We start from the raw sequence: 15,902 nt of genomic DNA, 5'->3' as shown, positions 1-15,902 counted from the left end.
CCGGTTCCGCTCTTCCTTCCCGGTTCTCCAGCGACGTTCGCTCGCTTGCTCCGGCTCCCGGGCTCCGGGACCCCGGCGTCCCCGCCCCCGGCCCAGCCCTGGTTCCGGCCCGGGCTCCTCCCCACCGCGCCGCCGCCGCCTGCGCCGCACCCTCTTTGCGGGCTGGGGGCTCCGTCCCGGTCACCGGCCGCGCTGTCCGGTCCGCAGGGGCGGCCGGCTCCGGACTCCGAGGGGCTGCGACTGAGCCCGGGCTGCGAGCGGGCGACGCGCGGGCGGGGCGAGAGGGGGCGGGGGAGGAGGAATGGAGGGGGAAGGAGGGAGCGCGCCGAGAGCTAGGGAGGAGGGAGAGAACGAGCGAGCGGCGCAGGGAGGGGAGACCAACTTCTAGCGCTACCATAATTCGCCTAAAGCAGGTGCAGCAACTTTCACCCCGCGAGGTTGGCGGCCGGGAGTGAGAGAAGACCACGTGGACCAAACTTTAGGGGACGACAAGTGGGGGCCTGGGGAGAAGACGAGGGGCTGTGGATCTGAAAGGGGGAAGTGGAGAGACCTTAGTGATTCACCCTGTTCTGGGGTTGCTCCTCCCGCGTGCTTTGCAAACCCCAGCCTCTCCCCAGAGTCTGGAGGTATGGCCAGGCCCTGTTCCTACACGGTTCAGTGGCTCCCGGCGGGCAGTGTCGGGCGCGGGGAGTGGCCAGGGGCCCAGAGCCTGGAGCCGGCGTCCGGCCCCTGCCCTTCCAAGCCCCCCTCATGTTTTCCATTGCGTGGGGATCGGGTGGGCTTTTGAAACGGAATGAGGGAAGCTCCTTCGGAGCTTTGTGAACGTTCTCTCTCCTCACGCCCTGGGCGCACGCTGCCTCCCTTTCGGCTAGGGGAATTTCCCTAAAGTACTTTTGAGAACCAGTAAAGAAGGGGCCCAAGGCCGGATCTACACTGGTAAAGTGAAGTGCAAAGTCGACGCAATATCCAAACAAATTGGATTGTAAACAAAACTCAAAGTCTCTGAGTATCGCTGCTGCCTGGGGGGCAGGGGGGGGCGCTGAAGGGATTGAGGTGGTGTGTGTTTGAGTTTGGAGGAGGGGGCTGGGCATAAGGAAAGACCCATGATCCAACAGGAACCTCAGATGAAAATCTGAAAAACTTCCTACACATCTTCCACCCTCCACCCCCAACACGTCGCCCGTCTGTCCCAGAGGTGAGGGACACTTCGGGATTCCCCTAGGAGTGCCTCCGAGGAGTTCAGCGATGCCAGGTCCCCGTGACTAAGGGAGGATCCTGCAGCAGGGTGAGGGCAGGAAGGGAGTGGTTCTTGAAGGCGCTCCTGGTCCAAATTACCTGAGGCAGGTGAATATGAACAGACACGTGATGCCACTTGTGAAAAGTGAGCTAGGGTGCTGTGAGGATCGGTGAGTGGGTGAGTCAGTTGCTGTGCTTGGGAGAGGATGTCTTAGAAGAGAAGCCTTTCCAAATGGGCCTTTGGAAAAAGGGGGTTTCAGAAAAGGAGGCTCCCTCTTGGGTTGTTCTCCATTATTTCCTCCCTCACTCTTGTGTGGTCCAATAGCCAGAAGCTGTAATGTCGGTGAAATCTGCCCAGATTCAAATCTGTGCATTTGCCCCATTGAACAGGTGTATCAGGCCTTGCTAGAGCCTTTCCTATTTCACGGTATGAGATTGTTGAGGGGAGGGAGAAAAGGAGGAGACGTTCTGTGTCATTTAGTTGGATATCAAATGTAGCAATAGTATCAATAAGAATAAAACAACAAGAACTTGAATCATATCAAAATGCCAACCATAGAACTCATGTAACTTCCATAGTAACTCTATAAGGTAGAGTGTCTCCATTTTATAACGGAGGAGGAAACCAAGGCACAGACTGATTCAGTTGCTTACACAAGATTACACAACTGGTATGTGATGAAGCAGGATTCCAGCCCAAGCTACATTGGTGGGAATAGGGAAGAAGCTCATGGAAATCTTGAAGGTCATATTGTTAGCTTACAGGTTACCCAAGGAGGAGACTTGGGGGTCGGGGGAAAACCTTGGTAGTGTGGAGAACCAGCTCAGGTGGGGATTAGGGTGTGCAGATACCCCTGGGCCAAGTCTAGAGTGGCAGGTCTTTGGATCAGACCAGTGTGACCGAATCCTTCCCCCCTCTCCATCTTTCCTGTGGTACAGGATGGGGTGGGAACTGAGGACTGCTGGATACAAAAGAGGGCACTCCTGAAGTGGGAATGTGGAATGAGGTAACCTCCACTAGGCTTTTCCAGCCCTTTCCTGACTGGCTGGCATACCCACTGACTCCTTTTCCATGCCCTTCCTGCAGCAACCCTCCACACCTGGCACGTGGGCTCACTTGCCCAGAGGGATTTCCCTGGGAAATGCTTTTGCTTTCATTTCTATCAGCCTGCCACCTCCAAGTCAGTTCTGCTCTCAGCACCCAGCGAGTCACAGTCAGGGGCCCAAGGGAGGCAAAAGCCTGTCTTGTCATCACCTGAAAGGGCAGGTTAGTAAGGAAAACAAGGAGATATACAACAAACACTCCCAGACCAAAACAACAAACCTAAAGCCCTTCCTTAGAGTACACAGGCTCTGAGAAAAGATTGAAAAGAATAGGGGCTCCTGAGGGGAAGTTACTGGGCGCAATCAGGAGGATCCCCTTTCTGTCCTTGTTCCCTGGCAGGGTCCTTAGGAACCAGGGTTCATGGACTGGTCTTCCAGGGAAGACCATGGTTTCGAATTTAGGGGCTGGAGCTAGATACCCTTCAACCTCTGTCACTAACCAGTTTTGTGACCTGGACAAGTTATGTGATGTCTCCTAGCCTTAGTTTCTTCATCCACCAAATTGGGAAGACAACATGAAATAGCATGGCTGCTTCCCATATATGTGCATTTTCCCTTTTGTGAGCCCCAGTCCCCTCACCTACAAATGATGAATATTGACTTCATAAAATGACAAATCATAAAAGCGGACACAGATTCTATACCTGTAGTGTGCCAGGCACTTGGCTAATTCAACTTTATCATCCCAGGCCTGGTGGCTCTGAGAGGTCAGGTAATTTTCTCCTGGTCACACAGCTAGCAAACAGTGCAGCAAGAATTTACACCCAGCTCTTCTTTCTCTGAAGCAGCTGCCACACTGTTGTGGGGATGAAATAAGTGGTTTAGTGGATGAGTTTGTTTATAGAACCAGTATTGACATTCAGAGCATATTAACCATTTGCATTACTTAGGGATGCCTCCAACACACTCAAATCCAGATGTTTTCTATTTCTATTCACCTGACTGCTTGGGCCTCCCCCAACTTCCCCCCCAAAAAAACCCCAAAAAACTTTTCATTATGAAGAAATAAAAAACTCAACTAGTGTAATAAGTGTGGTGTGGTGCTGTAGGATCAGCACTGGACTATAAACTACAAGATTGGCAGTTCAAATCCACCAGCTGCTTCTCAGAAACCCTATACAGGGTCGCTATGAGTCAGGGTCTACTCGAGGGCACTTAACAATAGCAACAAGTGTAATGAAGCATCTCCACTCCTAAATGTATAACACCAGGAATGTGAACACATACATATTTATCAAAAAGCATGCACAGGAATAGAATATTTATAGTAGCTCTATTCACCACAGTCCTCAACATGGGATAGGTATTCTCATACATGGATCGGTATGCAGCAATGAGAATAAACAACGTAGTTCCATCTACAGTCCAACATGCTGAGCCAAAAAGCTAGCCACAAATGAGATCACACATTATGGTTCCATTCATGTGAAATTCAAAAGCAGGGCACACTAATCAATGGTGGTACAAGTCAGGAGAGGGACTACAGCAGGTAGTTTGATGCTGGGAGTTGCATGAGAGGGCTTCTGAGGGGCTGGGAATGTAGCTTTTCTTATTTGAGAGATGGTTAATGAGTCTGTTCACTGAACTGTAATTTACATGTTTGTGTAACTTTCTGTGTACTTAAAAAGGAAAGGTTTCAGAACTGTTGTTGAGTTAAGTCAGGAAAACTAAACCAAAGCAAACCTATTGCCATCAAGTCAATTCTAACTCATAGTGACCCCACAGGACAAGGTAGAACTGCCTCATAGGGTTCCCAAGGCTGAAATCAAGGAAGCAGAGTGACACATATTTCTCCTCTTGGGCAGCTGGTGAGTTGGAACCAGTGACCTTGTGGTTAGCAGCCAAGCACTTAACCACGGCACCACCAGGGCTCTTTCTTTGGTCATTTTGGAAACGCAAATCAAAATCACAGTGAGATACCTCTTCACAACCATTATTATTGTTGTAAGACCCACAGTGACCTTGTTTAGGGTTCCTGAGGACTGCCAACCTTGAGGTTCAAACCAACTTTGTAGTCTAGCATATTAGGATAGCTATTATTTAAAGAAAAAGAGAAAAGAAAAATAGCAAATGTTGGTGGTGAGGATGTGAAGAAATTAGATCTCCATTGCTGGTGGGCGTGTAGGGTACAGCTTCAGCAGAAAATGCTTTTGGTGGTTTCTCAAAAAGTTCAACTTTGAATGACCATATGACAATTACACTCCTAAGTATAAGCAGCTCTGGTAGCGTGGTGGTTATGAATCGGGTTGTGAACTGCAAGTTCAGCAGTTCGAAACTACCAGCTGTTCTGCAGGAGAAAGATGAGGCTTTCTGCTCCCATAAAGATTTACACCCTCAGAAACCCTGTATAGGGTTTGAGTTGGAACTGACTTGAGGTTCAAACCAACTTTGTAGTCCAGCATATTAGGATAGCTATTATTTAAAGAAAAAAGAAAGAGAAAAGCAAAATAGCGAATGTTGGTGGTGAGGATGTATATATGCCAAAGACTTGGAAGCAGGAACTCAGATAGTTATATACCAATGTTCATGGCACCAATATTCACAGGAGTCAAGAAGTGAAAAAAACTCACATGTCTATTAACAGATGAATAAATAAACAAAATGTGTTGTATATATATATGTATACAATGGAATATTATTCATTTACTTTTAGGAAAGAAGTTTTAATATATGCTACAACATGGCTGAACCTTGGAAACACTACCGGTGAAATAAGCCGGACATAAAAGGACAAATACTGTATGGTCTCATTTTCTATGAACTATCTGTTGTTTATCTTAGTGCCATTGAATTGGTTCCAACTCATAGCGACCCTGCATAGGATTTCAGAGAAGCAGCTGGTGGATTTGAACTGCCAACCTTGCAGTTCAAACCTACCTTGTAGTTGAGTGCTTATCCTATAGCACACAATACCATGAACTATCTAGAGGAGGCAAATGAATAGAGAGAGAAAGTAGATTAGTGGTTACCAGGGGCTAAGGGAGAGGGGAATGCGTGCAGAGCTTCTGTTTGAAAACAGAAAGTTTCTGATGAAAAACTTTGGTAACACAGACTGGTAATAGCTGTGTGACATTGTGAATATAATTGTTGTTAAGTGCAATCAAGTCGATCCTGACTCATAGAGAGTCTGAATAGGGTTTCCGAGGCTGTAAATCTTTGCAGGAACAGAAAGCCTCATCTTTCTCCTGTGGAGGGGCTGGTGGACTTGAGCCACCGATCTTGTGGTTAGCAGTCCAGTGCTTATCCTAATTAATAGCATTGAACTAGACACTTAAAAATGGTTCAAGTGGCAAATTTCATCACACACACACAAAGCTGTTGTTATAGTTGAGGCTCTGTGCATGTTCCTCCTGCCCTTTCTCCATGCTTCCCTTCCCAGAAGCAACCACTTTTCTGAAGCTGGTGGCTTGTTGTTGTGGTTAAGTGTGCTCCAGTCTGTTCTGACTCATAGTGACCCTGTGTAGAGTTTCAAAGGAGCGGCTGGTGGGTTTGAACTGCTGACTTTGCAGCTCAAACTGACCTTTGGGTTCAGCTTATTTTCCTGCATCACCACACCAGGACTCCTTCCTCAAAGTAAGTTTGAGACTCTTTGTTGCTTTTAGCTGCCCCTAGTGTACTTGGACTCATGACGGCTAATATAGTATATTGCTTGGGTATTTAAAAAATGAAGTAAAAAGTATCCTGCAGCTTGCTTTTACTCTTTGTTGGTGTTTGACTTCTTGTTGCGGAGATGAATTCAGGTTTGATACATGTATCTATCTCCAGGACAGTCCGTTAAGATTTGCTGGAGAGCATGCCTCTACATCAGTGAGTCCTGATTTCTTTGCCTGGCCTCCTGGTGATGGACAGTTGGTTGTTTCTGATGTTTGGTCATTGTGGTCATGCTGCAGTGAGCTTGAGTCCAGCCTTCTGTTTCTCTCTCTTTTGCCTCCCTCTCAGCCAAGCCATCCCCTTCCCCCTGTGGCTCCTCCATTCCTGAATCTCTTCTTCTCCCCACCCCTGGCTCCCAGCTGTTCCTCCCCAGCCCATTCCCAAACTTTCTGACTCAAAAAGGCCCAGGGTCTGTGCTGAGTAGAGATGGGGGAGGGACGAAGGAGGGGCAGTCTTTTCCACAAAGGCCCCTGTTCACCAAGATAAATGACGATTTTAACAAAGAAATATTTCATTAAGGCTGGATATCTTAATGAACTGTGCCAGGAGCCTTCAAGGCACTCTCTAGACTCCCCCCTTTTTTAAGGGGGGGCTCCTACCCCTGGGGAAGCTTATCAGTTTACCATATTGCCCTGAGTAGAGGGCCATGGGGAGCTGTCCCAGGGGGTTGTGGAAGAGACGGAACCCAGGACTTGGGCAGGGCCAACTTGCTCTTCTTGGTGCTAGGCTGGCCATGTGCCTGAGCCCTAGTCACTGTTAGGGACTCAGAGACATAGGCCTTGTCCAGTGGTGGTGGTCATGTGACTTTGGGCTGATTGGTAGAAAATCAGTCATTAAGAACCAGGAAATGAATAATAACCTGACAAGTATTAGACAGTTTTCTCTCAATTAGAACACAGTATCTTTGGGTAAAAATGGAATCCCTCACCTGAGGGATTCCTGACTAGGGAAAGAATGGAACACACAGCAATGGGTAGACCCAGCACTTTCTCCTCCATCCACGTTTTGCACCCAGCTGCTAACCCAGGGAGAGGAGTATGCCTAGGGGGGTGGGGGGAGAGGTTGAGAGTGGGAGAAAGAACCAGTCAAGAAATGGGTAGGGGGAGAGACTCCCTTTCCCTTCCTTTAGTGATTCCTCCTCTTCCTTTGAGACCTACCTGGTGAAGACTCTTGGATTTAAATCCCAGTTCTTCCACATTCTAGCCTGAGATTCCAAAGCAAGAGACTTCATCTTAGTTTCCTTATCTGCTAGATGGGAGGAAGAAGAGGGTCTGAGGAGAGGTGGAGAGGAACAGCACCGCTCATGTAGGCTCTTCTCAGAATAGACACTTGTTAGCGATTTTATTGTGCCTTCCCCCAAATACTTGTGAATCCTAACCTCTAGAACTGTGGTTATAATCTCATTTGAGGATGGGTTGTTTTGTTAGGTTAGTAAAACAGGATTAGTGTAGACTGTGTCTTGAGTCCATTTCTTTTGAGATATGTTTGTTGTTGTTAAGTACCTTCAATGAATCAGTTCTGATTCATAGTGATCCTGTATAGGGTTTCCAAGGAGGAGTTGGTGGGTTTGAACTCCCCCACCTTGCGGTTAGCTGTCCAGTGCTAACCAGGAGTCCTATCAAAGAGGCTAAACAAGCAAGTGAAAGAAGCAGAGATGGGGGAAGAGAAATGTCAAGCGTCATGAAGATGGCTGGCCAAGAAACAGGAGCTCAGAAGAGACAAAGACCTTCCCCCAAAGCCCACAGACAGAGGAAGCCTTCCTCCAGAGATGGCTCCCTGAATTCAGACTTTCAGTTTCCTGAACTATGAGAAACTACATTTCTATTTATTAAGCCACACATTTATGGTATTTCTGTTATAGCAGAACTAGATGTCAAAGACAGCATTGAATAGATTGTTGTTGTTAAGTGCTGTGGAATCTGTTCCAACCCATAATGACCCTGTATAGGGTTTCCAAAGAGTGGCTGGTGAGCTTGAACTGCCGACCTTGTAGTTAAAGCCAACCTTGCAGTCCAGTGCATTAACCCACAGTGCCTTACTCAGTCCACTTCCATCTCTTTACTGTTTTCTTTAGCACTATGTATCATTGCTGTTGTAATGTGTTGTTGTTGTTCAATTTCATGGAGTTGGTTCCGACTCATAGCAGCCCAGGATAGGGTTTCTGAGGCTGTAAATCTTTGAAGAAGCAGAAAGCCTCATCTTTCTCCCACAGAGCAGCTGGTGGGCTCAAACTGCCTACCATGTGGTTTGCAGTCCAGTGCTTATTGTATGGAGCCACCTAATTTTATTTAACAAACAGGAGTCCTGGTGTGGCGCTGTGGGCTAATGTGTCAGACTGCAAAGTTAGTTGTTTGAGCTGCAAGGTTGGTGGTTCAAGCTTACCAGCTGCTCCTTGGAAACCCTATACAGGGTCACTATGGGTCAGAATCGACTTGATGGCACTCAACAACAACAACAACAACAGTAACTTTAAGAAATCCTGGTGTGGTGCTGCAGGATAAGGCACTGGACCTCAAGATTGGTTTGAACCACAAGGTTAGTGGTTCAAATTCGCCAGCTGCTCCTTGGAAACCCTGTACAGGATCACTATGAGTTGGAACCAACTCGACAGCACTTAACAACAATAAAGTAACTTTAAACAAATTGTATTGTTAGTTCATTGTTTAGCCATGTATCCCTCACCTTTCCAGTTAAATACCAGAAAACCTGCAAAAGCTAGAACCTGTCAGAGAAGGAAAACGCAAAAGTAAAACGAGGTAAGATTCTTAAAAGAGAGCTATAGTAAGCACTCTGTCAAAGGTGGAAACCGTGTGGAAACTGGAAAGAGAAGGCAGTCCCATCAAGTTTGGCTTTCACAGGTTTCACTGTAATAAACTACTTGAGGTTGTTGTTGGTGGTGGTTGTGTGCCACCAAGTTGGTTCCAACTCATAGCAACCCTGTGTAGGGGTTCTGAGGCTGTAAACATTTATGGGAGCAGAAAGACTCATCTTTCTCCCATGGAGCAACTGGTAGATTCGAACTGCTGACCTTGCCATTAGCAGCCCAGTTTATAATGCACTACAGTTTTTTACTTTACTTATGGTTAGGGATTCATTATTTTAGTCATTTTAGGGTATCTCATAGACTCGAAGGCACTAAACAACAACAATACCATTGCATAGTGTCATTTGCCTAATAGGTGCAAAGTAAGTGCATGTTGATTTGATTTGATACTTTCAGAGCAAAGTTAAAAAAAGCAAAATAGCCTGACATCTCAGGACAAGTTGGTGCCCTGCAGGTGCTGGAGTCTCTACAACACATGCAATTACGATGTCTTAATTGGAGGGAAAGAGCTGAGGGCCAAGGAGGGACTTGACTAGAAACCAGGACAAGGCAACCCCTCATTCTCTAAGGGTCATCTCCCTCACAGAGGGCTGGTTCTCCATTCTTCTTATGATTCCTCCCTGATCACTTTCTGCCTGTCCACTATGGAGTCCTTCAGAACTATGTGTTCATCAAGGCAAACATCCTTTCCCCCATGGAACCCTAAGAGCCCGGGGCTTGGAATCTTAGCCACTAGGCCAGAGGAAACCAGAACCCTGACATGGAAGAAGAGGTGGAATGTGACAGAGAGACGTCAAAGCAGAGGTAGCCTCTTGCAGAAAATGTCTACTAAGCTCTTTTCCTTGAGCATCTAAGGAGTCTTGGTGGTAGAGGGTTAAGCAGTGGGCTGCTAACCGAAGGGTTGGTTGTTCGATTCTGAGAAAGAGAAGGCAGTGTGTTTTGTTAAAGATTGGCAGCCTTGGAAACACGGGGCAGTTCTATTATGTCCTATGGGGTTGCTATGAGTTGGAATGGACTCCACGACAATGGATTTTATTTATATGGAACATCTAAAGAGCCCTGGTGTAACAGTGGTTAAAGCGCATGACTGCTAACTGAAAAGTCAGTAGTTAGAATCCACTATCTGCTATATGGGAGAAAGATGTAGCAGTCTGATTCTGTACAGATTTAGAGCCTGTAGGTCGCTCTGAGTCAGAATCAACTCAGTGGGTTTGGTTTTAGATTGAGCATTTACCGTATACCAGGCACTTGCTATATATATGTCTCTCTGATTTCCACAATGACCCTAATTTTATTTTTCCAAATGGCAAAGGAATATAGGGTAGGTGTGTTGTTGTTATGTGCCATGGAGTTGGTTCTGACTCATAGCGACCCTGTACAGGGTTTCCGAGGCTGTAAATCTTTATGGGAGCAGAAAGCCTTTTCTTTCTCCCATGGAATAGCTGGTAGTTTTGAACTGCTGACCTTGCAGTTCGCAGCCCAATTTATAACCACTACGCTACCAGAACTCCTTAGGGTAGGTATAACGGTAGACAAAAGAGAGTCTTTATAAGTCCTTTATTGTGTGTGGTATCAGAGCTGGCCTCTTAAATTTTCCTGGGACTTACATGCCTTGACCCACATAACAACACGTCATGGTAGGCCTGGCTTGAGAGGAGTGCCTTGAAGGAACAGGGTCGTGATGTCATGGTCCATTTGTTCCATGGAACACCATGCGGGACAGCCCCACTTCCTTCCCAGTTCTCCTCCAGCCCTCTTCTCTTTGACCTTCCACACATACCCAGAACCTTCTATCCTCCAGTCCCCTCTGCTCTTGACCCCTGGCCCACTGGCCCCCAAGACCTCTCTCATGATTATTAGGAAGTCCCAGGAGCCAGGATCTGAAGGCTGGAGTGAGTTGGCACTCTTCATGCGGGACCTCATTTCACCTCCCAACAGCTCTACGAGATGATGTAACAGATGCTGTTAGCGCCCTGCCCGTGTCCCCGTGCCCTGACCACTTACACCTCTAGCACTCCCAATAGCCAATGCCTGCCTTTCCTTGCCAGAAGTCTTTCTCTAACTGTTGGCACCACTTTGCCACCTTTGTGGGAGGCCAAGCATGGCAGGAATGAAATCTTGCTGGGAGAGAGTCCCATTCCTGTTCTGACTGGTGGGAATGTGTGTATGAATACCCCAGTTACCCCCACCCCTCTGGTGGGATAACTCTGAGGCCTGGGCTCCCAGGGCTTTCGCAGCAGGATGGAGCCCATCCTAGTAACTGGTTTAATAACATACACTGTATAGTTTCTCTTCGTGGCCTTGATTGCTTCCCCACTTCATTTCCTCAGCCTCCTGAATCAGCCCTGTGCAATAGAGCAGTCTCTGGTACTACGTCTGAGGAACCCAGTCTAAATCAAGTGGGTACTGCTATTATTCTTAATTTAAAAAAGAACAAGACTAAAGTTCAGAGAGGTTGAAATGCGTACACTGTCACGTGACTTGTAAGTGCCATCTGATTTGTTACACCCCTCATGGATCACTTCTTGAGGGCCCTTTCTCCCCCAAGGAAGTCTGGTTTGAGGCTATTCCCCTTGGTTTCTTGGTTTCTGTAGCAAGAGTGAAGAGCTATATACTAGCTGGAGGTGGAGAATGTCTCTAGGTCACCCAGCCCCCAATCCCATGTCTCTCTCTGGGCCACTGGCTGGCAGTTATAACCTGTCCCTGGTTCTAGATAGAAAAAGAAGCATGAATACCCTCAGGGTTGGACACATGACCAATGGAAAAAGAGTGAAAGCCACTTGAAGTGTCAGGAAAGGGGAGGACTGAGTCAGGGGCCAAAGAGAGGGTGGGCTTAGGGCTGAGAAATCTTTCAAAGTCTTTTTCATTGTATAGGGGTCTGAAAAGGATGTCCTCAGACTCAGACTGTCTATATTGTTTAATTCTGCCTTTCTCTGAGCAGACTTCACACTCTTTGTAGGGAGGCCCATCACTCAGGCTCACAGTTTGTCCAATTTAGTCCGGGTACTTGACCAAACAAACACTGGGTTCTTTGGATCTGATTAGGAAATCACATTTACCTCTCTTTGGGGCTCCTGGGTGGTACAAACGATTAGTACACTCAGCTTCTAATTAAAATGTTGGCACTTGGAATCTACCCAGAGTCACCTTAGAAGAACAGCCTAGTGATCTGCTTCTGAAAATCCAATAGAGCACAGTTCTGCTTTGGACACATGGGATTGCCATGAGTCAGCATTGACCCAATGACAACTAGTTACTGGTTTGCTCCATCTTCAAAACCATCAAAATGGCCAAGGGCTTACTTATATTGCCAAAGCCTGCCCACCATTTGTTTCTGTCAATAAAGTTGTAATGAAACACAGCCATACTCATTTATTTATCTTCTATGGCTGTTCTGTGTCACAACAGTAGGGTTGGAGAGTTGAGGCAGAGATTGGCAAACTTTTCTTATAAAGAGACAGATAGTAAATATTTCCAACTTTGTGGGCCAAGAGGCAAAGTTGAGGATGTTGTATAAGTACTTGTATGATAGAGAGGAAACAAACTTCCGCAAAATTTCTATTGATGAAATTATAAAAACAAAATTAATTGAATACCAATTCATTTGAAAAGACCAGGCTTGCTGGTCAGCTAGAGACAGGTGGAATCCTGATACTATGGCCCTTGGTCACCCTTCAGGTCTGGAACTGAACTCACCTCTGTGGTTCAATTTTCAGCCAAGCAATAGACAGGCATATCAAGGGTGGGCAATGACACTAGTGACATATGCACATCATTCAATGGTCACCTATTCAAGATCAGAAGAGCAACATTTATACAAGGACAGAATTCTGAAGGGTGGGGAAAGGAGGAAGAATGTAAACATGGAATAAAGTGATATTACATAGAAAGGATTGTAATCAGTGAGGTGATGTGTTGGGTTTGCCGAATCTAAAACGTATCATCTGCTCTATCTAAAATGAATCATCTGTTTGTCGAATCTAAAATGTATCAAACCTTCACTCAATTCACAATAAAATTGTTTTCTTTAACTAACCAAGTATGATTTTTTAAAATAATGCAGATCTACTCTTTTTTTTTTTTAATAATGCAGTTCTATACTCTCATGGTGCAGTGGTTAAGCACTCGCTGCTAACTAATAGGTTGTTGGTTTGAATCCATCCAGTGGTTGCTTGGAGAAAAGCTCTCCCATAAAGATTACAGTCTAGGAAACCCAATGGGGCACTTGTTCTACTCTGTCATAGGAGAGGGCTTCCAAAAGTTCATGGAAAATTTCTATTATCTTTTAATTCCATTTCCATGAGCTTTGTGAAGCCCTCTTGTATATGGTCGCTATGACTGGGTCAACTCAACAGCACACAATAATGAGAAGAATATTTTTGTGGTGGAGAGGAATAACATTTTTTCTTAATTGAGGTTTGTAGTTAATGTTCCTTATCATCAAGTTAATGGCAAATGTTCATCTATAAAAATGATTCCTGGCTTGCAAGCCATACAAATATTGGCAGTGGGCTGGACTTGGCCTGCAAGCCCTGGTTTACAGACCTCTGACTTGAACAAACTATTCTGGAGCTAAGAGAAGATACTGAGAGAAGGTGGGAAAGAAAGTGTCGAACCACGCTGATGTTGGAGATATTTCTACACCACAGGTTTTGCTCACAGAGCTACTCTGTAATGTACCTTTCATAGAGTTGGGCAGTGGGGGGCATCTTATATGACATTTCTTCATAAGGCCAGTTCATGTCCATTAAGAGGGATGCTCTCCCCTTCATCTTGACAACATCCATATGAAGTAGGCAGAGCAAAGGTGTCTGTGCCCCCACAGAGGGGAAACTAAGGCTCAGAGAAAAGAACAGAAATATTTGGAGGTTTCCAAAATATGGGCCTCAGAACATGTAGCTTGTTGAGTGAGTAATTAAATACATATTATATGGCCTGGTTAGAGGGCAGAGACTGTGGGCAAGCAGTAGGCTGGTGTGGATATGCCCAGAGACACTAGGTCTTCAGCTGGTCCTATGGCATTGAATGGCTGAATGGGATGGAAATAGTCAAAACAGATGCTCAGGAGCCCATTCTACTTCAGGAATATCTGAGCATAGGCCTGTCTCTCTTGTAACTCCCAAAGCAGGACAGATAGAGTCACACAGAAGTCAGACTTTAGGCAAGAATGCCTAGGACCACAAACAAGGAGTCTGATGCCTCACCTCATTGCCTCCAGCCTCCACCCTTCAGACCTGGCCTCATCTGTGTCCCTGATGCACACTCTTGGGCCCTGGGGGCCAGGATGAGAATGACACTGTCACGTTGGGATGACTCTGGGTTGAGGGGCAGGCTGTGGGAAGCCCTCAGCAGGACCAGCTTGGCTCTCTCCAGGACTATCCTGGTCCCAGGCATGGCTTCCCAAGGTCAGGGAGCAGTTCTAGGGGTGGGCAGAGGCAGAAAGTGTGAAGGGTGGATGCTGGGTTCTGATATAGGATGATAATATGTAGATACTGATCCAGCCATACATGCATTCATGCAGCCACATAAACACACACACACACACATTTACTACCATACACACACATACACATACTTACACACGCCCAGAGTCAGAGTCACTCGCGCGCGCGCACACACACACACACACACACGGATAAGTAAAGTGGTTACGCGTTGAGCTGCTAACTGCAAGCTCAGCAGTTTGAAATCTGTCGGCTTCTCCATGGGAGAAAGATGAGGCTTTCTGTTCCCATAAAGATTTACAGTCTCGGGAACCCTACACAGGGTCACTATGCGTTGGAACCGACTTGACGGCACACTACCAGGATTCCACTTTATACACGCATGGCTTTATTCCAAACAAAACTTATCTAAACCTGTCTTTGTGAGCAGTGGATGGCAGCAGACAGGTTCCCTTAGTAATACACTTGTCGTAACTTTGTTAGGATGCCTTTAAAAATGTCCAATTGAAACAGGGGCTTCCTAGGTCATCGGTTGGACTAGTTAAATTCTAGGCAGATAGGTCAGCTCAGAAAGTTATGGCGACTATTTTTTGGGACTTCAAAGGGGTAATCTTGATAGATTTTCTTGAAGAACACAGGATGATCGTGGGGGCTTATTATGAAGTCATTTTATGAAAATTGAAAACCACATTGGTGAGAAAATTGAAAACACCAGGAAATTTGTGATCAGGATTTTTTTTTTTTTTATCACAGCAATGCACCTGCTCACTCTTTGATGGTATCAAGGAATGTCCTATGAGAATTCTGTTGGGAAACCTTACCTCATACACCCTATAGCCCTGATCCTACCACTTTTCGTTTTGTCCCCGGAACTAAAAAAACGTATAAAAAAGGAACACCATTTTAGTCTGTCAAAGATGCCAAAACTGCTGTTTTTACTTGGTGTAAATTGGAGAGTGCAGAATTCTTCAGGGAAAGGTTAGAAAGCTGGAAACACCACCTTCCGAAGTGTATAGAACTAGATGGAGGCTACGTCAAGAAACAATAGCTTTATGTTTGGATATTTTTGTTTAATAAAGGATTCTATGATTTTTTGGCAATACTTTTTGACTCACCTTGTATGTTATTAAAGTTACTCAACACACACCCTTATTCACACACTTCAATAGTCATGAAGTCACACTTACACCCTGGTAGCATAGTAGATTAAGAATTGGGCTGTTAATCACAAGATCAGCAGTTCAAATCTACCAGATGCTCCACAGGAGAAAGATGAGGCTTTCTGCTCCCATAAAGATTTACAGCCTTGAGTCCTGGTGTGGTGCTATGGGCTAATGCATCAGACTGCAAAGTCATTTGAACTGCAAGGTCAGTGGTTCAAGCTCACCAGCTGCTCCTTGGAAACCCAATACAGGGTCACTATGGGTCAGAATTGACTCAACGGCACTTACCAACAGCAAACCCTGTACAGGGTCATTATGAACTGGAACTGACTCAACAGTACATCATCACCACCCACAAATGGGCACATTCTCACAGCTTACTTACACTCACGCAAGCTCATACATGTTCATGTACAGATTTTCACATGAACATACTTTGCTCCTATAGTCACACAATGATACGCACATGTCTACACTGTC

The sequence above is a fragment of the Chrysochloris asiatica genome, unplaced genomic scaffold (genome assembly GCF_000296735.1).
Source record: "Chrysochloris asiatica unplaced genomic scaffold, ChrAsi1.0 scaffold00038, whole genome shotgun sequence".
In the NCBI taxonomy this organism is placed as follows: Eukaryota; Metazoa; Chordata; class Mammalia; order Afrosoricida; family Chrysochloridae; genus Chrysochloris; species Chrysochloris asiatica.
The sequence above is the reverse complement of the archived record's forward strand: the minus strand, read 5'-3'. Positions refer to the sequence as shown.